We start from the raw sequence: 25,513 nt of genomic DNA, 5'->3' as shown, positions 1-25,513 counted from the left end.
GACATGACCATACCACCCGTGAGCAAGGACTTGGCAAAATGAGAAGCCCAGTGTCAACCCCAGACTCTGCCTGCCCTTGGGAGACCCTGTTGGCCCAGCTGAGCGCTTGCTCATTAGGACACTGGGAGTCCTCTTGGGACACTGAAGTTGCAGCAAAACTCCAGCTAGCTGGAATCACTAACAGACTGTTCCCAACAGTGCTCTTCGCTCTCTCTCCTCGGCCAACAGGCAAGTAGCTCTGAGCCTCGCAGGGAGCTCCTCCATCGTCCCTTGGCTGCCTGTCTTTAAGAAGAGGGCTACAAGATCATAATTCCCGCCTCAGCAGCTACTGAAGACAGTCCTGGGGCCAAGGAGAAGTTGTAATTAACATGTTTCAAATCAACATGTAAAACATGTCAGATATTTGAGTATTAATTAATTTTTTTTCACCAACTAATTACGTTAGAATGACAAGGCCAGGAAGAACGCAGAGATGACTAATTTTGTTTCACTCCTCTGATTTAAACGTCTGTGTGTGTTACCACTTTATTCAATTTTTAGTTTTTTTTTCTTTTAATTTACCAGAAACGATCTAAACATCACACCATTTCACAGCTACCATCATTTATTCATAGCTCAATACAGGAAGCCAGAATAGCACCAACTCTATCTCTCTCTTTTTTTTTTTTTTTCTCACCCTTAATTGTCATTCTGGTGAGGGAAGAAGAGAATCAGCTTGGAGTCAAGGAACATTAGAGCAGAGAGTCAGGCACGGTCACCAAGGCTCCCCAAAGTGCGTTAGGATCATTTGTCATGAGAGGTTTTGCTGAGCGATGCAGACTTTAACCCATGGGGGTTTGCACAGCTGCTTCTCCCATCTGAGATGGTTCAGAAGGCAAAGTGCGTGGACTCAAATACTAGCTTTGCTCACGGACATATGGCCTTGGACAGATCCATAAACTCTTCTGGGCCTCGGTTTTATCACGTGTTAAATGAAGGTTTTAGGAATACCCTTCCAAGTTTGTTGGAAAAAATAAAACGGTTAGATCATACAACATACTGAACATGGGGCCTAGCATGCAGACTACATCTCCAAAATGGTGGCTGTTTTCACTGCTGTAGCTGCCACAGTTGTCAAGGAGAGGTCAACATGACAAGGAGTCACCTTCAGTGTCCTTCACCCGCATATCCCACTGGACTTCCATCTCTCTGCTGCTCCGTACACATCGAAATCAAGTGCTCTCTCTCTCTCCTCCTTGCTAAAATTGCTTCTAATGCAGACAATCATGGTGGTGCACGCTTTTAGTCCCAGCACTCAGCCAGCTGAGGGAGGAGGATGGCTGTGAGTCTGAGGCCAGCTTGGGGCTACAGAGTGAGTTCCAGGTTATCCTGAGCTACAATGAGACTCTGCCTCAAAAAGCAACAACAACAAATTGCTGCTAGGTAAGTGGGAGGATGACTTACTCAATAAAGTGCTTGTTTCACAAGCATGAGGAGCTGAGTTCAATCCTCAGTATTCTTGTACATCTCAGGCTCATTGACAGGGACTTTTAATCCCCAGTGTGGAGGTGGAGACAAGAGGCTCTCTGGATCTTACTGGCAATCTAGTCTAGCCTAATTGGTAAGCTCAAGGCCGATGAGACGCCCTGTCTCAAAAGTAGGTGGACAGCATTCTTAAGGTTAATGCCAGATGTCAACCTTGGGCCTCCATACACACACACACACACACACACACACACACACACACACACACATGCATGCACCCACACATATATGAACATACATACACACATTCATGTGTAACATCAACACCAATGCTCAAAGAAAAACATAAGTGAATAAATATTGTTTCTAAAGCCAAGCATGGTGGTACACACCTATGATCCCAGCTGAGGGGAAGCTGAGGCAGGACATTCACAAGTTCAAAGATACCCTGAGCTACAAAGCAAGTTCAAACCAGCCTGGGTTTGGTTACATTGATAGACATAATCCCAATACATAAACAAAAACACCACCATAAAAATGCTTCTAGATTATGAAAGCATGTCACCAAGTGTGTTCTCTGTGTATATGTCTCTTAATATCTTCTCTGACTTTTGAATAAGGTTGTGGGTGAGTGGGGAAAAGAAAAAAATAAATCCCACCCCATCTGTAGCCTCTTCCTATGGGGACCACTGCATCTCCTTGGTGATCGTTCTTTGCCCCTCAGAGCCCACCTCTATGAGAACTTAGCTGAGAACCCCTGTCTGTCCACCTGTATGTCTTAATGAAAGACTTCTTGAGGACACAAAATTCTGTTTTATTCATTTTAAGTTAAAAGTGCCTAATGAGGGGCTAGCAAACATACACTTCCCGCTTGTTAAACAGAGCATGTCCCTCAAGAGGTCCACCCACTAGCAGAACCCCTGTGTCCGCCTGGACCCAAGCCACAGCCTTTTGCTTCTCCCGGGCAAGCCTAGGTTTACTGTTCTTCTGTCAGGGGTTTGTGGGGCCCTACCTAGACCCCTTCTTCCTCTCCCACCCTTATTCAAAGCTCTACTCATGTTACTGTGTTTCCAAAATCAATCAGTTTAACTTGCCATCTCCTCGACCCATTCTGAGCACCCCAACCCTTTTTGTCAGCGGTCACCCCTCCAGCTGCCTCCCATCTCCTCCATGAGAGCCATGTCTCCATTTGCCATTGGTGAAACACTCGAAACCCTTGGAGCTGTGCGCTGTGATCGAGGAAGGGGGCGCCGGAGCTTCTGCTGCTGGGACTAATTTGGTGCACCGAGTCTGAGAGCTGCCGTGAGATGGCAGCCTGCGGGCAGATCTTCTGAGCTCAAATAGTTAGAAGGTTGGAATACATCACGCTATGGAAATAAATGGTGTCAAAACTGCAGTAAGCTCATTTATTAAAGCTCCCGATAAAACTGTTTTAAAAAACCATATAAGAAATGTATGGTACAGAAATGGGTCTTATGTTCACAGAGTTCTCAGGAAGTCTTGAAACAGACCTCGACGAGGCCAGCTGGGCTGCAACTGAGGCAGACTTGGAGGAGGAATTTGGAAGAGGAGAGGGTAGGTTTTCTTTCAGGATTCAAAGACACAACATTCACCTCTCAAGCACTGGAGGGATGTATGGCCTCACTTCCCAGGGGCGGGGCAGGTGAATTCTAGTCACGGGTGTGCCCTTCACTTTACTCTCTGATTCATTTGCTGAACTGCTGAGCTTCAGTTTGCTCATCTGTGAAATGGGCAAGGTAACAGTACGCATTCTCTCCTTTTTATCCAGTCCAGGGCCCCTGCCCATGGGACAGCACTGCTCACATCTAGGGTGGGTCCTCCCGCCTCAATTACCTCATCTAGAATATCCCTCAGAAACATGCCAAGAGATCTGTTTCCATGGTGATTCTAAATCTGTCAAACTGACAATGGAGATTAACAATCACAGAGTGGAATGAAGTGCTTCCTGGTTCTACGTGACTCTGCTGGTGTATAGAACGAGCCACCAACCTCGCCAAGCAAAGTAACAATGGCCAGCATATGCTCCAGGACGTGCAGTCCCAAGTGAAATGCTAATTGCCTTCTTTATGTCACATAGTCCTTTCAGGCTTCTCAAAAGAACTACACAAGGTTCATTCCTCATCCTCCATCTGTGGAAGGCACAAAGGAGGCCCATGGAGTAATTTGCCTAAGTTTTACCACTCACTGGTGCTGGACTTGCAGATGGTATTGTTCACTGTAGACAGGGCCTGGGCACCACACGGGTCATACTATTTAGTTCTTCAATAAGTCTGGGCAGCATGCTGCAGTTTAAAAGAAAAATGTCTCCCACAGGCTCATGTATTTGAACACGTGGTCCCCAGTGGGTGGTGTGGTTTTAGAAGGCTATGGAATCCTAAGGGGTAGGTCAGCCTGGAGGAAGTAGGCCACTGGGTGCAAGACTTGGGTTCTCATCCATCTTCATGTCTGGCCTCGCCCCTCTTCTCTTCTCTCCTCTCCTCTCCTCTCCTCTCCTCCCCTCCCCTCCCCTCCCCTTCCCTCCCTTCTCCTCTCCTCTCCTCTCCTCTCCCCTTCTCTTCCCCTCCCCTCCCCTCCCCTCCCCTCCCTTCTCCTCTCCTCTCCTCTCTTCTCCCCTTCTCTTCCCCTCCCCTCCCCTCCCCTCCCCTCCCCTCCTCTCCTCTTCTCTTCTCTCTGGGCTACAGAGATGAGAGGGGCCCCAGCCACTGCTCTTGCCACAATGCTATGAACAGCTCCATCAAACCTAATTTACTCTCTCAAACAGTGAGCCAAAACAAACCTCTTCTCCCTTAAAACATCTTTTCAAGTATTATGTTGTGGCAATGAGAAAAACAACTTATTCCACAGCCAACATCACCTCTCTGTGTCCCAGTTTCCTCACCTCTCATACATAGAGATGAGGTCATTTTGAGGAAGTGCAGCCCTAACTCAGTGCATGAGACCCACAATGTCTAACATCGTTGCTGCTGCTGCTGCTGCTGGCTTTGGGGAGGGGGATTCTTCTGGCCTCCCCGCTGTCCCCACATACCCTAGGTATCACCGGATACGCTTGCCCAGCAGGTCTCCCCGGTTATACAGTCTCTCCAGGGGCCACCGATCAGCTGCCCACCTGCATGTTGATCTTCTCTAAATGCTGATTCGGCCTCTACGCTCCTGATTCTCATCACACACGTTTCCTTCTGCTGTTTACTGGGAAGGCGAAGGTTACCAGACATCACTTCTCTTGACTTCTTTTGCCTTTCTTCAAATGCATCCACATTACTCTCCATCCTTTCTTCTCATAATGACATGCAGGAGAAGTGCCCTTTCCTTGATCACTGGCACTGCTCTGTGGCAGGGAGCTAGATTCTGGGGGTCACCGTGGTGAGTACGTAAAGGTGTACTTGAGGATGCTCTGGTCTCCCCTCGATGGCTGTGAGCTCCCATTCCACCCCCATATCCGACTGAGTGACACCTTGGGAATTCCTTCCAAAATCCTTCTCTCCTGGAGTTGGGGAGGTGGCTCATTTGATAGCATCTTTTCCACATAAGCATGAGAATCTAAGTGCAGACGCTCAGTACCCACGCTATAAAAAAGCAAAAGCTCATGTATGACAGCATGTGGCTACATAATCCTTATTTCAGGGGAGATGGAGACTCGAGGACCCGTGGGGTTTGCAAGCCAGCTAGTCTAGCCAAATCAGTGAACATGGGGCTCATTGTGAGACCTCGTCACAGAAAATAAAGGGCAAGCTTGGGGTGCGGGAGTGCCGTGCGTGATGGGGTCTGAGCTGCAGAACTAGAAGCCACATGAAAGCAGGCGTGTCTGCCCTCAGCTCTCCTGCTGTGAGGAGGAAGGCAGAGGTGGGAGAACTCTCAGGAGCTCACAGGCCAGCAACCTGCTGAACACAGTGGTAAAGGACAGGAGACCCTGCCTCCAACACGCTGGAAGGTGAGACAGACACACCAGATTGTCCTTTGACCGTCACCGGTGGGCTGTGGCTCACGCATGCGTGCACACACACATCCTGTCTGTCCTTGAGGTCCCAACGTTCTCTGGGCTCAAACACTTGTCTCCTTGAGTCGTTGGTCTAGTCACTGCACCACCAGCGTCTAGCTTCTACTCCCACCACCTCAATGGAAAGGTCGTTTGAAAACACTGATGACGCTGGGCGTGGTGGCGCACGACTTTCATCCCAGCACTCGGGAGGTAAAGGTAGGAGGATCTCTGTGAGTTCAAGGCCACCTTGAGACTTCGTAGTGAATTCCAGGTCAGCCCAGACTAGAGTGAGACCCTACCTTAAAAACCAAACAAAAAAAAAAATGCTGATGATTACACCCACCCTTAGATGAATGAACCCAGTGTCATCAACTGAGTCTTATTTTCCCTCAACCTTGCCGAGTCATCCAAGTGCTCTTCTTTCTTCAAACGCTCTCACTCCCTGACTTCCATGACAATGTGTGTGTGCGAGTGTGCGTGTGAGTGTGAGTGTGTGTGTGTTCTCGAATTCAAATTTTCTTGGCTTTGTGACAACCTAGCTCACCTTCAAGGGTCTTCTGAGAATCATTTACCTTACCAGTCTCGGCTCACTGCCAGTTGAACTCAGAAACAAAACTTGCCAGATATAGAGAGGGTTGTGGTCTTGTGAGCACCCTAGGCCTCGTCAAGGGATTGGCACCACAAAATCCACTGTGCAGTCAGATGTTCTTGGTGGGTATGTGGCTATATGCAAGTCATGTGTACATCTCTGGTACCGGTACTGTATCTGGACTATCATAAGTTACTTCAAGATCCATCTAATGAAAAACCCAGTAATATCTCCAAAAAAAATCTGGACCCTTGAATTGAGACCAGATGACTGCTCACAGCTCTTTAAATATCTCTTTACACTAGCTTTAAGGACAGAGAAGATGATTAATATGTGACTTGGAAAAATGACAAGAGGCTAAGAATGCTACTAGAAAGTCACACTACTCTTCATGGGCACCCTGTCCTCGGATGAGCAGAAGAGGATCAATTATTTCAATGTGAATTAACCCAGGTAAGGAAACTCCTGCCTGCAGTGAGGCTGTGATTATAACATGGGCACCAAGCCAATGGGTCTCAAGTGATTTCTGTCTTTAATTTTGATTTTTTTTTTTAAATTGATTACTTATTTGAGAGAGAGTATAGGCTGACCAGGGCCTCTTGCTGATGCAGACAAACTCCAGATGCATGCACCGCTTTGTATATTGTGGCTTTGCATGGGTACCAGGGAGTAAAATCAGGGCTGACACGCTTTGCTAGTGTTTAGCTGCTGAGCCATCTCTCTGGCCCCTCAAGTGACTTCTTACTGGATTATTTTGTCGCTGCTGGTGTCATTGTTTTACTCAAGACAGAGGAATGGGGGCAGTGCATGGTGCCGAGTGGGGACAGTCAAGTCCCTACTTAGAGCCTAGCTCTGCCTTAGACAGGGCATATTGGTTGTGTCACGTACAGTTCACACCAACTATTACACTTTGAATATGAGGTGTCCTCCTACAATGATCATGCAGTAATGGGTCTGTCCTAAGACGGTGGTATCACGTGGCAAGAATCGGGAAACTTTGGGAGGTTCAGTTTAGCTGGAGGAAGTACGTCACTGGGGATGTGCCTTTGGGAACTGAACCTTGCTCCTCTCTCTCTCTCTCTCTCTCTCTCTCTCTCTCTCTCTCTCTCTCTCTCTCTCATCTCTGTCTCTATCTCTATTTCCTTCCTGTATGCCACAACATTGGAATGGCCTGTCACATGCTCACAGCAACATAAAGCTAGCCAATTCAGCAGCCCAAGGCAGCATGCTTGTCCTACCTTACAGACAAAGGACTTCTGTCACATAATGGGTCACATGCAGGCCCAGGTCTCTGTGACCAGTTCACGGCCTTGCCACTGTAACCCTCTCGGGACAATGGCTCGCTTGTCCCTTGTACGAGGTCCTCGATGCTCAAACGATTCAGATAGCCCGAAGTGCTCTGCCCACAGAGGCAGATGCTCAGCCCTTTCTCCAGCGCACGGGCATCTTTTCTACGTGGCAGACTACTTCAAGTGCACTCTTGGCCCCTGACTCGCTTTCCTGTAAAATAGGCCTGTGACAGGAAAAATTAGTGATTCCTTGGCCTGGGATAAAGTTTTCTTTTGAAAAGAAAAAGGAAATCAGTAGGAGGGAAGTTCCACCTACGTTTTCTCAGGAGCCACCAAGATCGCCACCCGTGTCGTTTGCCATTGCAATTATTTGGGATGACAAAACTGTAATATCAATCCATCTCAGTTCGATTGCTTTGCCCTGAAATAGATGCTGTCCAATTTATCAAAATCGAGGTCCTCCACTAGGTTTGCATTACCATTAAACTATCAACAGGAAATCATTAAGTGAGGCAAAAAAAAAAACCAAAAAAACCCTGGTACCCGAAAAGAATTTTTTTTTTTTTTTTTTGAACAGGCTGGCCAGCAACCTCCTTTGTCTGTCTGTCAGCCAACACGGGCTGGGGCTCAGATCAACCTGTCAGTGTTCAGTTGGTGGCCAGAGAGCTCAACATAAGCATTTGCAATCCACGGCTGTGACCAGGTAACTGGGTTCTCTCTCAGCAGGGCAAGCTGCGTGACGATAAATAACAGGCAATGTGTGTGCATTTGTGTGATAAAACAGGCTTAATGACTCTAAAGGGGAAGAAGTCCAGAAGACATACAGTAGCAACTTAGGTTCAAAATGGATCCACGCAGGGCCAATTAATGTGCAAATCTGTGTGGGTTGTTCTTGTATTCCATTCATCATATGCACATGGAAATTGGGGCCATTTATCTGTTATATTATGTATGTGACATCTTCGCTTGGTTCTTCCAGGCTGCTTGGGGACAAAGGGCCATGTGTTTTGAGGCCAGCAGAGGGAATTTAAGATAAATTCTTCAGCTGTCATAGACATGCCTGGGCAGAATTTGGGTACAAGATAAAGGTCTTGAGCCGGCAGGGTTTGAACATTTCTCAATAGCCCGTGTGCCACCTTATTAAAACTGTGTGCAGGGAGGGAGGGGTGGCATATGCCATCTGAAACTACTGGCACAAACAGCTTGCTGTCATGTTTTTCTGAGTCCAGATTTAGCAAACGTTATTCACATATTCTCTGTCAATGTGCAGAAAGAAAAAAGGACTGGCAAAGCCGTCCACTTGTTCCTTTTTCTCTCCCTTTAACTATTGTCTTCTCCACAGGTGGGGTTTGTTCTGCTTAAATTACAACTGTTGGTCTGTATTTGGGTGGGGGAGAAGGGGATTGGAGAAGGAAAAGGGCCTCGCAGAAAGTCTTTCTCTGAGCCACTATTATTTACCTAATAGAACAAGCCCTGGCTATAGATCTTGCATTTAAAAAAAAATGGTGATGGTCTGCTTTGATGAATTATAGCATTAGAAATTCAATTAATATAAGGTCCCCACCCTACAGTATTGCAAAAATATGATCTGGCTGCAGCAATAACTTAGTGTCAGAGACAATGGTTAGGAGGAGATAAAAAGGACTTCCAAAAATCCATGTTCTGTATGGGTAATGGGAACGTGGAGTAAACAAGCAAGTGAATGAATGAATGGCCGAACTTAGTTAATTTCTGGTCTGAAGTTCCGGGTGTACTCTGAGTGTCTCTACCCTGCACCTCTGCACTGTCCCGGGGCCCACCTTTTGTGCCTTCCTGCCTTCTTGAACTTTCTTCGTTCCTTCCCTTCTCTCTTCTTCCTTGTCTCCCACCCTTCTTTTCCTCCATACCCTTCTCCTTCTTCTTTTCCTCTTTTCTCCTTCCCTGCCTTCCTCATTCCCTCCTTTATTCTTCCTTGCCTCTGTGCCTGGTTTCCTTCCTTGCTTTTCTTCGTGGTGTGATTTGAATGTGAGATGTGCCCCGCAGACTCACAGTCCGAACACTTGGTCCCCAGCTGGCGGCCGCACGCGGAAGGTTGCGCAGACGTGAGGAGGGGCAGCCTGGCTGGGTGCAGCCGGCGCCTACAGGTGCTGGGGAGGGGCCTGGGGGCCACTGTCCATGAATGGTTTCAGTCTCAGCTCTGCTTCCTATCAGCTGTGATATGAAATCTGGTCTTCCCCAAGCTCCTCCCACCAGCACGCTCTGTCCACGCTCGTGTGAAGAAAATCCTGACTGCCATCTTTGAAATCCAGGAGCCAAAATACGTCTTTCTTCCCTTAAGTTGTTTCTGTCACGTATTTTGGACACAGTAACAAAGCTAATGCTTTTCCATTCTTATCTTCTGTCTTCCTCTTTCCTTCCACCCTCCCTTCTCTCTTTACCTTATTCTTTCCTTCCTTCTTCCTCTTTCCTTCCTTCCCTCTTATGTATTTTCTTCCTTCTTTCCTTTCTCTTTCTTACCTTCACTCCTGCCTCTCTCTTTCTCCCTCCCTCTTTCCTTCCCTTCCCTTCCTTTCTGCCTCCCTGTTCTTTCTCACTCAGTCCCTTTTTCCTCAGTAGATTTGTTTTTTTCCCATATGGAAATGATATTGTATGATAGGCTCCCATCATACATGTAGAGCTGTACACGCTTTGCACATGAAATCACACAGCCCTCCCATCTCCCCCACAGCAGGGCCCCACGCTCACCTATGCTGTCAACACCTCCCACAGGTAACCAACCCTTCTCGGTCTTATCACCTGAGATGAATGACGATGGTTTTTTATATGGATGCAGATGAAGTCATACAAGGTGCATCATTATGCTCTCACTGATCTCCCTCGACATTACATACTTATGAGTCATAAGGCTGTGTTGTGTATCCATAGATGATCATCTTGGATTGCTGCCTGGCCTTCCATTGCACCCACACACCATGATTTGCTTATTATCTGGTTAATGGGCATTTAGGTTGCTTCTTCTTTAGGTCTGTGTTAAATAAAACCTCCATGAATATTCTTGCCTATGTCTTTCTTTTTTTGCACATGCATAGCATATGTGGTTTTGTATGTGTGTGTAATGTACGCACATGTGTGCAGATGGGGACAGAGCGTTGGATGTCACCTTCATCGCGCATTTGTTTGCTTCCTTAAGACAGTCGCACACTGATTCTGGAGCTTGCCTTTTCAGTGAACCCCAGGAATTTTCCAATCTCTCTTCCCACAGGGTAACAGATGCACATGGCCACACCCAGCCTCGGGCCCCCTTGAGCCCTCATGACTGTGTGGGAAGCACTCGTAACTGCTGATCCATCTCCCCAACCCTTTGCCTATGTCTTTTGGTGGACATTAGCACTTGTTTCTATTGCGTCCACAGTAGAAGTGGACTTATTGAATCACTAAGCATTATTTCAGCCAGGTTATAAAATAGTTCCAGCTTCCAAAGCTGCATTTTTAATATATATTTTATTTATGTATTTGAAGGGAAGAGAGAGGATGGACACGCCAGGGCCTCCAGCCACTGCAAGTGAACTCCAGACACATGCGCCCCTTTGTGCATCTGACTAACATGGGTCCTAGGGAATTGAACAAGGGTCCTTTGGCTTTGCAAGCAAAAGTTTAACCACTAAGCCATCCCTCCAGCCCTGCCATTCCCACTCATAAAACGAGGAAACAAAGTGTTCAAAGTCAATTGCTTGTTCAAATAGCAGTTCCAATGTCGCTGAGAAGCACATGATATTAGGAACTCCTTACTTCCACCTATCTCTGCACTTCCTGTCTTGGCCCCATTGATCTGTCCCACAGAACACCTCACTAGACATGCCAACTACTTATACTGCCCCCTCAGCTCCTAGAAAACATGAGCACAGCAAGCTCCTCTATCCAAGAAGAGACATCTGAACTGAAAGTCCACTGGGGAGGAGGGGCAAGTACCACTCATGTCTTATAGAATCTTCCAGAATCTGCCTCTACAAGCCTTATTGCATCTACCATCCTCACAGTTGTGTGAGGGAGCTTCTAGATGCCTGCAGAAGGCCTGGCTTTAGCAATGGTAACCCATTCCCCGGCCACTCGGAGCACACGCTGCGTGAACGCTGGCATGAGTGAGCTGGCTGGCCCAACCCAGCACCACCAAACCACACAGCCGACAACAGACCACCCCAAACACCAGAGCACAAATCACAGCTAGAAGAAAAATCCACAGCAAAAGAAAACTGTTTCAAAATGTCTCCCAAAGAGCAGGCAAAACCAGGTTTCCTACCTCGTCTTTGCTGGTAGCAGGACTTGCAGAAACCTGCAAGTTAAAGAAAATAAAGACGTTAGTATTGATTGAACATGAAGGTAATTGGATTAATTGTCTTTTTAAAGGAACTGGCATCAATAATTTGTTACGACCTAAGGGGACAAAAGGAACAACTGACGTAAGTACATCATACACGCATGTATACTTCTCCCTCCCTCCCTCCCTCCTGTTCTCTTGCTCTCTCTCTCTCTCTCTCTCTCTCTCTTTCTCTCTCTCTCTCTCTCTCTCTCTCACACACACACACACACACACTTCCTACACCAAGTTTAGCAACAACAGATTGGTCTTTCCAATTCTGTTTATAAGGTGGAGAGGATAATTAATATTTTCAACACATTATACCAATCTTGCCAGGAAAGGAAAAAAAAAAAGGTGGAGGAGAGCCGTGCGCACAGCCCGTGTAGTGGCGATGATGAAATGAACACTGAGGAGGTAAAGACACTGGTGACTTTTTTGAGCCTCTTGCTCCTGAAAGTTACAGGGGCTATTATGAGAAGTTATAACCACAGCCAACAACTGTAGCCTGATGTTTACAAAAAAAAAAAAAAAAGCCTCCAAATATTATGAAAGAAAGAGCTGTGATAGGCTTTGTGCCAAATTCTTTGTGTTTTTGACTCATTTGCTCCCCATAACTCATTTTATTAGCCCTCTTTCATGGATGAGGACATCGGGGTTCACAAAAGCCAGGTAGCTTTCCCACGGGCTGAAAGTCATCAAGCTGAAAGAATTAGATTTGATCCTAAGATAAAGGCATGTGGCTTTTCAAGCTCCTGCCCAGCAGTCCACAATGTGTGCAGGAAGTTTGGATTTACACACCCCCCACTGCTGCTCATATCAGCCAAGATTGGATCTGTTGCACGAGGGAGCATCGAAGCTGTTCTCCTGGCACCTCTCTAAGAACTTTGTGCCTCTCTAAGAACTTTCCTGAACATCCAAGGCTGACCTGGACAACTTCAGCCACATTTTCCTATCAGGAAAGTGAGACCACTGCTTGGTCTGGTGGTGCGAGCCTTCTCGGGAGGCTGAGGCCTTCCTGAGCTACAGAGCGAGTTCAAGGCCAGCCTGAGCAACATAGGGAGACCCTGTCTCAAAATACAAAGTAAAAGGGAAGCCAGAGATGTCGGTTAGTGGCCGAGTGCTTGCCTAGGACATATGAGGCCAAGGGTTCCATCCCCAGAACCACAATAAATGAATACGTGCAAAAAAATAAAAGTGTTATGCTCTGAATTGTATCCTCAAAATTCAAAGGTTGAAGCCTCAGCCTCCAATATGATGGTGTCCATAGATGGGGACTTCAGGAAGTCATCTATTAGGTGACAGCACAAAGTGAGATTCTCATGAGATTAGTGTCCATAGACCAACAGGCACCAGGTTTCTCTCCATACACCCACACACACTGAGGAAAGATCATATGCGGATACAAATTAGACAGCTATCCACAACCCATGAGGAAAGCCCTGACCAGACACCACCTCTGTGGACATCTTGATCTCGGGCTTCCAACCTCCAGAACCATGAGAAACACACTGTTGTTTAAGCCAGCTGTCCGTATATTTTCTATGGCATCTAACTAAGAAATACACTGACACCAGCTCACAGCTGTGAACCCCACCCCCCCAAAAAAAGGAGGGGGATTAAGAAAGCAAGTTCCCTGAGTTAGCCAACTGGTCTCTGTGGCTGATGCCGGCTCAGTCCAGCACTGTCTCACCCACGCTCACCCCCAAGACTTTAGAGCGGCCCTCCCCTGGGCCATTAGCCCCAGATGGAGTAGGCAGAGCTCGCTGCCCACTGAGAAGCTTTCATGCATCATTAACGGTCCAAACCAGAGCCGGGCCTTCAGGTTGACCTCATCCAAGAGGATCCATTAGCCATGACCAAGAGCTTGCCAAGGCTGTGATTAGGGGAAAGTACTATAAGGCATGATGGAAGTCAGAGATCACAGCTGTCCGTGCCTTGCCTCTGTCTTCTGGAACCCTGGAAGAGCCAGAGATGTTGCAGACCCTGTCATAACCCTGATGTCCCAACAGGTCCCTTGGCCATAGTACTCTCTCTACCACTCTCTCTGTCTATGTGTGTGTGTGTGGGGGGGGGTGTTTCATTGTTGGATTCAATGGGAGTGCATAAAAGTTAACTATGAGGCTTGACAGCTGCAGGTCCCAGCAGAACTGCATTCTGTCTGCCTCACACACCATGTGGGCAACACCGTCCTCAGCTGACCCCTCTGGTTTCATCTCCTTCATAGTCTCTGTGGGCTTCCTAACTCGGTCCCTTTGTCACCTGCCTCCCACCCCAGTTATGCAATCCCACTTCTTGCACTTGCCATAAATATACACACATACAGAGAAATGTGCACAGAGCTACCATCACGGCATACTTCATAACAAACACACACACGCATCAAAATCACAGTGGTGGGAGATAGATCAGCAGCTAAAGGCACTTGCCCACAAGGTCAAGTCTGAATTTGATCCTCCCATGCATTCTGTAAGCCAGACGCAAAGTGGCACACACATGTCTGTGATCCCAACATGCCCAGACGCTCATGAGCCAGCTGGACTGATGGGTAAACAGCGGCAAAAACAATGAGAGATCCTGTCTCAAAGAGAAGCTGGAAGGAGAGTACAGACACCTCAAGTATGTCCTCGACCCATGCACTGTGGCACACACATCCACAAACAAATTTTAAAAAAATACCATAATGCCCAAAACACGGGGTTTTGACACTCAGCTTCCTCTAAGAGAACAAGACTATTAAGAGGCTGAGGGTTGGGGAGATGGCTTGGTGGATAAGAGTCTTGCACACAAGCATGATAATGAGACTTTGGATCCCCAGGACCCGCACAAAACCAGACACAGCAGTGCTCACCTGTGATCCCAGCATGCCTGCAGTGAGACGGGAGACAGACACAGGGGAATCCCTGGGAGCTAGCAGGTCAGCCGGCCATGTCCACGGAACGAGTGGAAAACAATAAGAGACCCTGCCTCAAACAAGGCTGAAAGTAGAGCATTGTTCTTTTGTCCTCTGATCTCTATATATGTGTTGTGACAAGTGCACACCCACCTACCTCCCCAAACAAACACATACACACATATACACACCTAAGTACAATTAATTTTTTTTAAAGCAGCAGTTGGGCTACTGTGGAAACCAGTGACTGCCTATCCCAGTGAAAGCAATTTGCATTCAACTTTAATAGGCAAGGCATGGTTATACCTGAATCCAACACTACGGTCTGTCTACCAGATGTGGCAGCTGGGCATCTAGTTCATGATCCTTGAAGCCCCATAAACTGTGACCCATCCACACGACAGACTAGTATGCAGCAGGGAATGTCCTAACTTCATGACGTTGAAGAGTCTAACGTAGTTAATGAGCAAGGAAAGAGGCAGGCAAGTGCACGCAATTATACTAACAACCGTACATTACAAACCCTCCCTCACATACACATAGAGGGAGGTTTGAAACGTATCTGGGAAGATACACACTCAATTGACAAAAGGTTTGTTTTGAGAAGAAACCTGAAACTTGGCTGGAACTTGATGTGGAAAGAAAAGCGATGGGGAAACTTTCTCTTTCTCTTCCTGAATTGGTTGAAGTGGAATGTTCTGCACGACTTTTAAAGGAAATGCACTGGTGTGATGTTAATAATATACCTCAGAGGACTGTAGGCTACTCTTTTTTAATTGATAAAGAGAGGACTAAAAACTCTCACATGGTCCTATATGGGAGCACACTGTGGCAGACAGGGCACTTGGTAAGGCAATAGGTAGTGGGGAGGTCAACTAGAGAGAAGCCTTTTTTTTTTCTTTTATGACTTATTATAAGTCACCATTTTAGATAAACATACCAAAAATGGTTACTATAAATGTCCTGAGGGCCCTCTGTGTAGCCAGAATCCCTGCTCCACTGTATTCGGGTACCTGTTAGGTCCAGGCACGCACTCCCAGTGTACATAGCTCAGGACTTACGCAGGAGGGTGCCTTCCCCAGACCCAGGCCGGGACGCACACGGAGCGCACCCGATGGGCTGCAGAGGCTGGAGGAATGAGTGAGGGCTCTTTAAGGGCTACAGTGCTGGGCTACAGTAATGGGCTTTGATCCCATCCGAGGCGGTACCATGACAGAGCTTGCCATGGGGGGTTGATATGATTACAGAGCTACGGGCCAGGAGGCCATGCTGTAGGCAGCACGGGGCTCAGAAGGGACACGGGAAATTCCCAGCGGGACACTCTTGTCAGCTTTGCTCTGGCGATTCCTTGTCTCTTTAATCATTTCCTTTCCTTGCCTTTGGTTTCCCGGTGTGTGTTTGAAAACCCAAGATGAAGGTTCCTCTTCATTTGTCCTAGGGACTGTTCCAGCCCTCTCCTCTTCCTCCTCCACAGCTCACTCCTGTACATCTGTGGACAGGGAAACTGAGAGACAGAGGCTGGAAGCTCCTTTCCCCCTGTGAAACCAGGAGCTATCAGAAGCTGAGTTGGAAGGCCACCGACCAGACATTAGGACTGCCTGTAGGACTCAAACAAGCATTTTGCCCCACACAGTGGAGAGTTCACAAACCCACAGATGCTGGGGCTAAGTTCGTTGCTGGAGGAGAGGTGGAGACTCAGCCATAGTCGCCTGTGCATGTGCCCAAGATGCCCACACAGTGTCTGAATCTTCTGGACCCTCCATGTTGACAGCTTGGACACAAGTCTATGACTTGTACAGACTCGTGATACACAGGTCTCTTGGCCACGTGGGACAGAAACACCTGGAAAGGGCTTGAGGTGGGGGGATAATGCATTAGCTCATTGGCCAGAGCTCAGTGTGAATGCTTCAGATAAGATCAAAGCGGCTTAATTACTTCTCAGGCAAGTGCAGGAGCTCTGCACTGAAGCCCCAGCTCTCTCTCTCCGGATGCAAGCTGCTGCTCTCTGCACAACTTTGCCACACTCCTATCAGGAAATCCAGATGCACAGTAATTGCTGCTCATCCCCTGGCTGGATGTTATCCCTTCCTTGCTGATGTATGCAGGGGGCTCTGGCTCCCCCTCCCATCCTCTAGGATTTACCTGGGGGTCCCCACGGCTCAGCCGCTACTGCTGCTGCACATGGCCTGCCAGGCAGGAAGACAGAATAATCACATTTCTTCTTAAGCACGGCCTCGCCAGGCCTTCAGATCTCTCTCCCCATCAGCTAAAGGCTCCACAGTGCTAATAGGCAACCCCTTGCCTGTGATGTCCATGGGTCACTGAAGCGGACCTTCTAGGTGAGGGCCAGGAGGACACGATTCATGTGCAGCGTGGAAGCGGTATTTTCTGTTGACTGCCGTCCAGATGAAAATGTGAGGTCGACCTGTAATCCCTGCTGGGCTGCCATGGGCTTGGGAGGAATGGGCCTATGGAGTGAGCAGCACCAGAGTAGGCATGAGAGGTGCAGATGTGGGCAGTTTCTTTGACGACTCGTTTTTGACATGCATGTGTGGTGTTCATGCACATGTATGTGCATGTTCATACGTGAGTGGGTGGGCACTTGTGTGTGTGTGCAGGTGCATGCATGTGTGTGGAAGCTGGAGGTGGATGCCAGGTGTCTTCCTCAACCATCCTCCACTCCTCACTGACCCCAGAGCTCACCAGCTGAGCTACATGAGCTAGCCAGCTTGCTCTGGGATCTCCACTCTCGCTTCCTGAGGGCTGCGATTGCAGACGTGCGCCGCTGTGCCTGGCAGGGGAGCTGAACCCCGGGCGCTCACGCTTGCACAGCAAGTACTGAACCAACTGAGCCACTTGCCCAGCCCTACTTCCAACGCTTTCAACCTTGCTTTCCTTGACAGTAAGATGCAGAAACCTCCCAGCTCACTGCCATCTGACTTGGTATAAAATATTGACATCACATGCAGGTTGTCTTATCTCCCATGCCTCCCCAGGCCCCCCAACAATCTCTCCCTCTCTCTCTCTCTCTCTCTCTCTCTCTCTCTGGGTTGGCCAGGCTTTCCCCAGCAGGATTAAATGGAAGGCATGATAACCTTTGCTTTCATGCCCCTTTCCCTCTCAGAGTTTCCCAGCTCAATTGTTTGGTCTAAGAAGATGCATTTGGGAGGGAAAAAAAGGGCAAAATTCTCTCCACTCCAGCATCCAACAAGTGAAATTATCTCCTGTCAACACTAATTATCAGGATCATTCCAGTGGCCAATGGCCACTGGTGCCTTCTGCATGCAAAGTGTCCGCATGCTGAAACTTTGTGGAGTCCAGGTGTGTTTGGGGGAACACTAGAGTGAGGGGGCAGCTAAGCCACTGGAACAGAACTGAAGGCATGATGGCTGAAGAAAAAGGACCTTCAGTCTTGTTCCCACGGAGCCTCAAGTGAAAGGCAGCCTCACATGGCACCTCTGCTCCCACGTTCATCCAGGGACTTGGATTTGGAGGGGCTCTGCTGTTTTCAACATGCTGCTTCCCAGCCTTCCTCTAACAGAGAGGAAAATATACGGAGAACACGAGAAGGTGACTTTTAGGGGCCAGACACAGGAGCGGCATGCAGTGAGCTTGACCTCGCCTTCTATGGCTGGAGCTCAGTCACACAGCCACGTGTCAAGGGGGTTGGGACACGTAGTCAAGCTTTGTGTTGCAGAAAGGAACCCACTCCCACAGTACCAGTGCCTTGCCTAAGCCCCCTCCACATGGCTCACTGACAGAGATCTGTTTCGCCTCTTCCAAATCCTCCTGGTGATGGGACTCTCTACGATGTAATCAACTGGCTCTTAATGCTCAGGTCCCTTTGGTTTGCAGCAGGTCGCCCTTGGGTGCACCAGGCCCATGGGTCAAGCTCGACTCCACGGCTTCCTTGATCCCTCTGGAAATTCACAGGTCTTTCCTCACGTGGTCCCCAGAAGCAACAGCAAAGCAGACTCAAGCCCCCACCTTGCCTCCATGTCTTTTCTTCATTCTTCAGCTTGAATCAGATTGGCTTTTGGAGAAACAATGAGCAGAGGATGGCTGGCCTCCCAATAGCAGAGCAGCCCTTCGCTTCCTTCATGTCGACAGAGGAAGAACACTGGCTCATGTCTCATCATTCCCTCTCTCCAACATCCTCTCTGCTCCACTTATATCTGCTAGTGGATTGGGAACAGCACAGCTAACCCATCTTCTTTTAGAGGTACCCCTGAGGAGGTACCTGAACCCCACTTGGGGATCCTCTTTCAAAACTAAGAGATGCTCAACATATTGTTTTGTCAACTTTGGGTCTTATTGAAGCATCTTCCTTCCAGTCCCTGCACAGGTACCAGGATGGGGCTTCTCCAAGAGCTCCAGCCAACTCTTTGTCACCAACTGAGTCTCTTGGTGATTGTCACTGGCATAAACATAATAATTTGGAGCACTGACATCAGAGTGACTGATGCGTTTGACTTGGCTGGAACCGTATTTGGCCACTTAAAAGATGAATGCAAAAATGAAAAAGAGTTTGTGTTGAGGAATAAGACAAACAGAGTTTCTGCCACACAGGCATCAGGTGACCTTGAGAACGCATCTGTGAACGAGGACTCGGGAAGTCTTCCTGATGGGAATGCTGTTAGTCAGCATTGTGTCTTGAATAAGTGGCACCTTCTCCAGCACCCACCTGTGGTCTAGTATCCATGTGAGGTCTGGCTTCTACCTACAGTCCAGCATCCAGATCCGGCCCAGAACCCACCTGTGGCTGAGCTTCCGCCCACAGTCCGGTGTTTGCCTGGAGCCCAGCTTCTGCCTGTGACCCAGCTTCGGTCTGCACTGGTCTCATTACTGGTTTTTGATGTGTCATCTTCATTCATTATCCACTTAATAGGACGTAAGCTCACCTAGGAAACCTTGGAGCACGCCTTTGAGGGTGTTTCTAGAAAGAAGTAATTGAGGAAGGAAAATGTTCTGTGAATGTGGGTGGCGCCACCCCATGGGGTGGAATCTAGGACTGAATGAAAAGGAGAAAACTGCTGAACACCAGCATTCATCTCTCTGCCTCCTGGCTGCAGACTTGGTGTGGCCAACCACCTCACACTCCTGCTGCATATTTTTCCTACCGTGACAGACTGAACCCTCATCCTGTGAGCCACAATACACCCTGCCTTAAATTGCTTTGGGAAAGTATTTTTGTCACAGCAATGAGATTAGTAACTAACATACCTTGAAAACAGGCAGTTTTAGTGTGACTTGGGAGCCACGTTCCAAGTTCATAAATTATTTGTACCACTTTCTAGGTATCACACCTTGGGCAAGTGCAGAGAATTAAGGGGGCCACAGGGCATTACTGCATTGAATAATGGAATCAGCATATGTCCACCTCTTGCATTGGAACCAGCTCTAAAATGACCTTGACCAAGCGATTTCAGCAGAAGGGAAGCTGGACTACCTTGAAAGACGGCCCATGTCCTCAAGTGTGTCCCAGAGCACCCTTCTGAGATGCTCCAAGAGCTAAAGTGATGGGACCTGCCATCTGATGACGGCTAGACTGAAGAAACCACATTCAGGATCCTTGAGGATCCTCAGCTGAGCCCAGCCTGCCAGCCTTCCTTGCCAATGTCCTCGCCATCGAGGATGCCCCCCCCCCCACAGTTGATACCTCCTTCCAGTTGATACCACCAAGTTACCCCATGTGACCCTGTGCCCTGCAGGCTCTACTGGGACTGCTGGCCAACAAAACCCTGAGAATAATGCACGGTTTTGGAGCACATTGTCACACAACAATAGGTGACCACACCAATGGCACCAAGCCTTGCTATGACTGTAATTGTAGACTTGGAAAATGTAAATTATAATATTTTATGAGACTTTCATAAGAATCAAGCAAAACCATAGATTCAAAATGCCTGGCATCATCCCTGGTCCACAGTAAGCAGTGAGCTCTCTGTTCCCTTGCTCAAGACCTCAATTGCATGTTCTGCGTATTGCTAATGCAAGTGCCTTGTGTACATGTCGGGTATGTGCATGCATGCATGCCAGAGAACAGCCCCAGGTGTCCATCCTCGTGAGCACACCATCTTTTCTCTTCGTTTCACACAGTGTCTCTCATTGGCCTGGAGCACCAACAACAGGCTAAATTGGCTGGCCAGGGATACTCCTGTCTCCACCTCCCTGGAACTGGATTATGAGTGGGTGTCACCACACCCAGCTTTGTCACATGGGTTCTGGGGATCAAACTCAGATCTTCAGTGCACAGCAAACACTTCACCACATATGCTGAATGGTATCTCCCCAGCCCCAGTACATTGTCATTCCTGGTGGTTGTCAGAGCACCCAAGCTGATAAACCACTTAGGGGCACTGGGGTTAGAAACACGTGAGCTTTGTTAATCCTCACTGCTACCTCAAGCTTTGTGCCCTACAGGAAACGTACTTCACCGCTCTGAGCCTCAGTTTACATCAGGCACGGTTGAGGGGCCCGGGCCACTGGAGGTTTAAGCAGGCCTGAGCTCAGGCTTGACTAAGGGCTCTGGACCCTGGAGGTTGCAACAGGCCTAGACCCCAATAATCTCACCCTGAGACTGGCAGGAGTGAGTCTGCTCCCTGCTCCCCCACCCCACCCAGGGCACCGGGATGTCCTTATAAGACTTAGGTTTCACTTTCCCCAGAGCCTCGTGACTTTTTGCCGCTTGCCTGGAATGTCCCTATATGTTAATGAGGTGTCAGCCAGCAGCCTGAGCACAGCCAATCCCCCTGTGACCCGCACCCTATACCTTTTCCCACCACTACATAGACCCGCTCACCTACATGCGAATTAGGCATCAAACGGGACCTCTGTACTTACCAATCCCCTTATAACCTGTACCTACCCATACCTCTTTCCGCTCTTACACAAACACTTATAAACCATTCCCCTGACAAATAAATGTCCTCTGACACAGTCTCCCAGGTGTTTCTTTCCGTCACATTCACAGCCACCCAAGACCCTGCTCCACAGTTGACTGGACGCCCCTGGGAAAGTGATGCGCAGTAGCCCCAGGGAAGCCAGGAACCACAAGTTTACCCTCATTAGAAATGAACACAAGGATCCGTCTCTGGGGTTGGGCGATGTGGCTCAATACAATCCATAAAGTATTTGCCACACAAGTGTGAGGAGCTGAGCTCAGCACCCGCATCAATGCCAGGTACCCTGGCGCACGCCCGGGATCCCAGTGCTCAGGACAGGGAGCCAGGCTGGAGCAGTGAGTTCTGGGTTCAGGGAAAAACTGTCTCAGTAATAAAGTGGAAAGCAATAAGAGAGAGAGGTGGCATCTTGCTGGCCTCAGATGTGCAAGCGTAATCTCCCACACACGCCCTCACAACGATACAAACATATACACATACAACACACACATGCACACACACACCCAAAAAGAAAGCTCTACTCCTCTGTGTAGATTCAATAAGAATGTCAGGCTTAGAGTTGAAGGAGGAGATGGGCCAGCTGTCACTTTCATTATTTTGGTGTAGTGACAATAATAGTAATAGCTCCCCTATTTTTGCCTGGCACTTGGTTCCAGCCACTGCACAGCCAGAGCTCATCTTGGATTTTAACATGTGTTATAAAAGAAAGAGCCCCACTCACGGATGGGAGTCATCCGCCTCCCTCCAACCCTGCCCCAGCCAACTTCAGTGGGCTCCACACACCTCCATTGAATAGATATCTCTTAATATTCTTCCCGAAAACATACAAGGTTTGTCTTGATAACTCTCACTTGTCAGAAATGAAATATTGACTTGCACTTGCTTCAAAATCCTGGCAGCTTGTATCCTAAGAGTAGTTTTACCTACGGGGCTAAGCAAGTACCTTGGGTCTCGCTTTCAGATGATCGTGAGAGGAGCAAGAAGTCGCGGGGGTGAGAGAGGAAAGGCGAGGGCACCGGGGAGAAGGGAGGCCAGCAAGTCCCCGCCCTTGGCTTGCCCTTGATGCCGGTGTATCAAGGAAGGTTACGGTGGTTACCGCACTGGGTTGATGGGTGTCTGAGCTGTGCTGTGCCCATCAGTCACTCTGACACAGGCTGGAAAGCACAGGAGATTGAAAACATCCCTTGAAGCTTAATTATGAGGAAGGGAGGAGGCCGGGTTGGGAAGCTGCTGCTGGGGACTTCCCAAGCCCCTTGCTGCCGTATCCCACCAACTCTGGGAAAGTCACCGTGGGGGATGCTTCCTTCCATGGACCCCCGTGTGACATTTTTGAGACTAACTGGCTACAAATAGAGTCTTCTATTTTAAAAGCGTCTGTTTTCAAATTGAGCTCCATGTGGTCATTTTTTTTTTTTTTTCTCTGTTGTGACAAAACATTGGTGGTAATCCCTTATGGGAGAGACTGACTTCAGTGCATGGCTTCAGAGGTTGCAACCATGGTCTCTTCTCTCCTCTCCATCACTGTGGTGAGGCAGAGGATAACAACAGGCGGCCAGGTAAAGCTGCTCACCTCACGGCAGCCAAGAGTGGATGGGGTGAGAGACAACATAAGAATACATATCAAGGACATGGCCCCAGTTGCTCCACTATGCCCCAGCTCCTACCAGACTGTTCACCTATGAACTTATCAGTGGGTTCACTCACTGTGAAGTTACCACCCTCATTTACTAGTCACATCTCTGTCACGCCACCAGCCTTTAAGACATGAGCCTTTTGGGGGGAATGTTGCATAGCCAAGTGGCAATATTTAGCAATCTGGAATGGGTGATAAAGATGCTTTACGACTCTCCTCCCCAGCTGGGGAAATGGCTCAGTTGGAAAAGTGCTTGTCTTGCAAGTTTAAGGACCCAACGCCATGTAAAAATGCCAGTACCTATAGTTGGCAGCTGGAGATGGGAGGCTCCCTGGGGTTGGCTGGCCAGCCAGGGTAGCCTAATCAGTGAGATCCAGGCCAGCGAGAGACCCTGTGCACAGCTTCCCTGAGGAACAACACCCGGTGTCTTCTAGCTTCTAGCTGTGCAAGGGCACTGCATTCTCAACATGCTACACACATACACACAAGTACACAAAAACAAATTGATTAAAAAGTAAAATAAGGGGATGGAGAAATGGCTTAGCAGTTAAGGCGTTTGCCTGCAAAGCCAAAGGATCCCGGTTCAATTCGCCAGGACCTACATAAGCCAAATGCGCAAGGGGAAGCATGCATCTGGAGTTCGTTTGCAGTGGCTGTAGGCCCTGGCATGCCCATTCTCTCTCTCTCTAAAATAACATATATATAAGTAAAATAATATTTTTCTTTCCTTGGACCCAGTATTTCTGCTCCCAAGACTCTCTTATATATTTCAAAAGGTACAAAATGACAATTTATTGTGTGTGTGTGTGTGCATGTGTGTGTAACAGGAAAAGTAATCCTGGGGTGGGGGGGGTTGGCTCAGTCTCCTGGTTCATCCCTGATGCATGGATAACAGAAGTGATGGTTGAGTGGAATGTGCAATGATGTAGGAAATGCTTCTATTCAGAAAACAGAACATAAGTGACATATATCATATGATCTCAATTATATTAAAGCAAGGGTAGCAGAAATGCCAGGAGGAAATACAAAGTTAACAGCTTGTCATTGGAAGGTAACCAGACATTTCAGTTGCTTCTTTCTCCTGCTACATGATCCGTTTTCCAAGCTTTCTGCAGTAAACAAATACTCGGGGTACATTCATCTACACCTGGTGGAGCTCTGCCAGCCCTTTCAGCCACTCTACCTGCTGTCCCAGGGCAAAGCTAGGCTGCATGACTGCAACCAGGAGAACAGCCAAAAGACAGGACTGGAGAGATGGCTTAGTGGTTAAGTGTTTGCCTGTGAAACCTAAGGACCCCGGTTCGAGGCTCAATTCCCCTGTACCCACACAAGCCAGATACACAAGTTGGCACGTGTGTCTGGAGTTCGTTTGCAGTGGCTGGAGGCCCTGATGCGCCCATTCTTTCTCTTTCTCTCTACCTCTTCTCTCTGTCTGTCACTCTCAAATAAGTACATAAAAATAAACAAAAAAACAAACGAATAACAAAAACAAAAAGCCAACAGACATGAACCCTAAAGTGAGTTTTGTATATTTTGTGGCCACGCCCTGTGCCATGGCTTTATTTATTTACATCTCAGTTCTCAGAGCTCACCAAGAGGTGCTACCTTCGCTGGACCAGCCTTCCTCTGGCCATTGCAAGAGCACTCTGGCTGGATTTCTCCAGGACTTCCTTCTTCGTCGTTACAGTGTCTGGAATCTCGTATTTAGAGATGGCTTCCCTTCCGTTACAAAGCCTTGACCACACATGCTACGTGACCTCTTTGGAGTACAGGTAACTCCACCTGGAAAGGATTAGGTGAGGGTTGGGGGAAAATATGTGTCCTGGGATTTCAGGGAGGAAGATGCGAGACACTACTTACAACCGAAGGTCTAGGGTGAACAGAGAGACATTTGTCCTAAGTAACTGTTCAGCAATGCATTTCCTTTTCCAAGAGTCACCCCTCCCACGTGTTGCAGGATCTCACTGAGGCAGTGGGTGGAGGTGGCCCTTCTCCACCTTGAGCCACAGAGAATCAGAACCCCTGATCTGCATGCTGAGTCATACTTCTAACCCACAGTGCCTGCTGCTGGTATGCCCCAGGCATGATGACAACACTGATCTGAGAAAGGGACTGGACGTCAGTATGACATGAAAGCTCTCCAGGTGACAGGTCTGTTGACATCTGGTCTTGAACCAGTGACCTGAGTGGGGATAGAAATGGCTCCGGGCATTTACCCTGTCACAGTGGATTTCTGTCCAGAACAGTTTTGCTAAGATCATTTCTGTCTCCAAGACCTCCAACCCTGGTTTTTTTCCTGCCGTTTTACAGCTGGTTCTTCTACCTTCCCATGGGTTCTGGAAGACGCAACCTAATTGATTTCCTTTTGTCAAACCTGAGAACTACAGAGCCTGGATGCAGGAACTGTATGAAA

General features: G+C 48.2%; 1 protein-coding gene across 1 annotated transcript in view; it reads right to left on the bottom strand.

Annotated features, from left to right (window-relative positions):
• Rbfox1 (RNA binding fox-1 homolog 1) overlaps positions 1 to 25,513 on the bottom strand; it is a 1,978,359-nt gene that overhangs the window by 1,704,926 nt on the left and 247,920 nt on the right. The window contains exon 2 of the mRNA XM_045161626.1: positions 11,616 to 11,648. The gene's annotated coding sequence lies outside the window, so the exon portion shown is untranslated. The remainder of the gene's footprint in view (positions 1 to 11,615; positions 11,649 to 25,513) is intronic.

Source organism: Jaculus jaculus, chromosome 11 (assembly GCF_020740685.1).
Source record: "Jaculus jaculus isolate mJacJac1 chromosome 11, mJacJac1.mat.Y.cur, whole genome shotgun sequence".
NCBI classification, from domain to species: domain Eukaryota; kingdom Metazoa; phylum Chordata; class Mammalia; order Rodentia; family Dipodidae; genus Jaculus; species Jaculus jaculus.
Note: the sequence above shows the minus strand (reverse complement) of the source record. Positions and strands in the feature narration are given on the sequence as shown.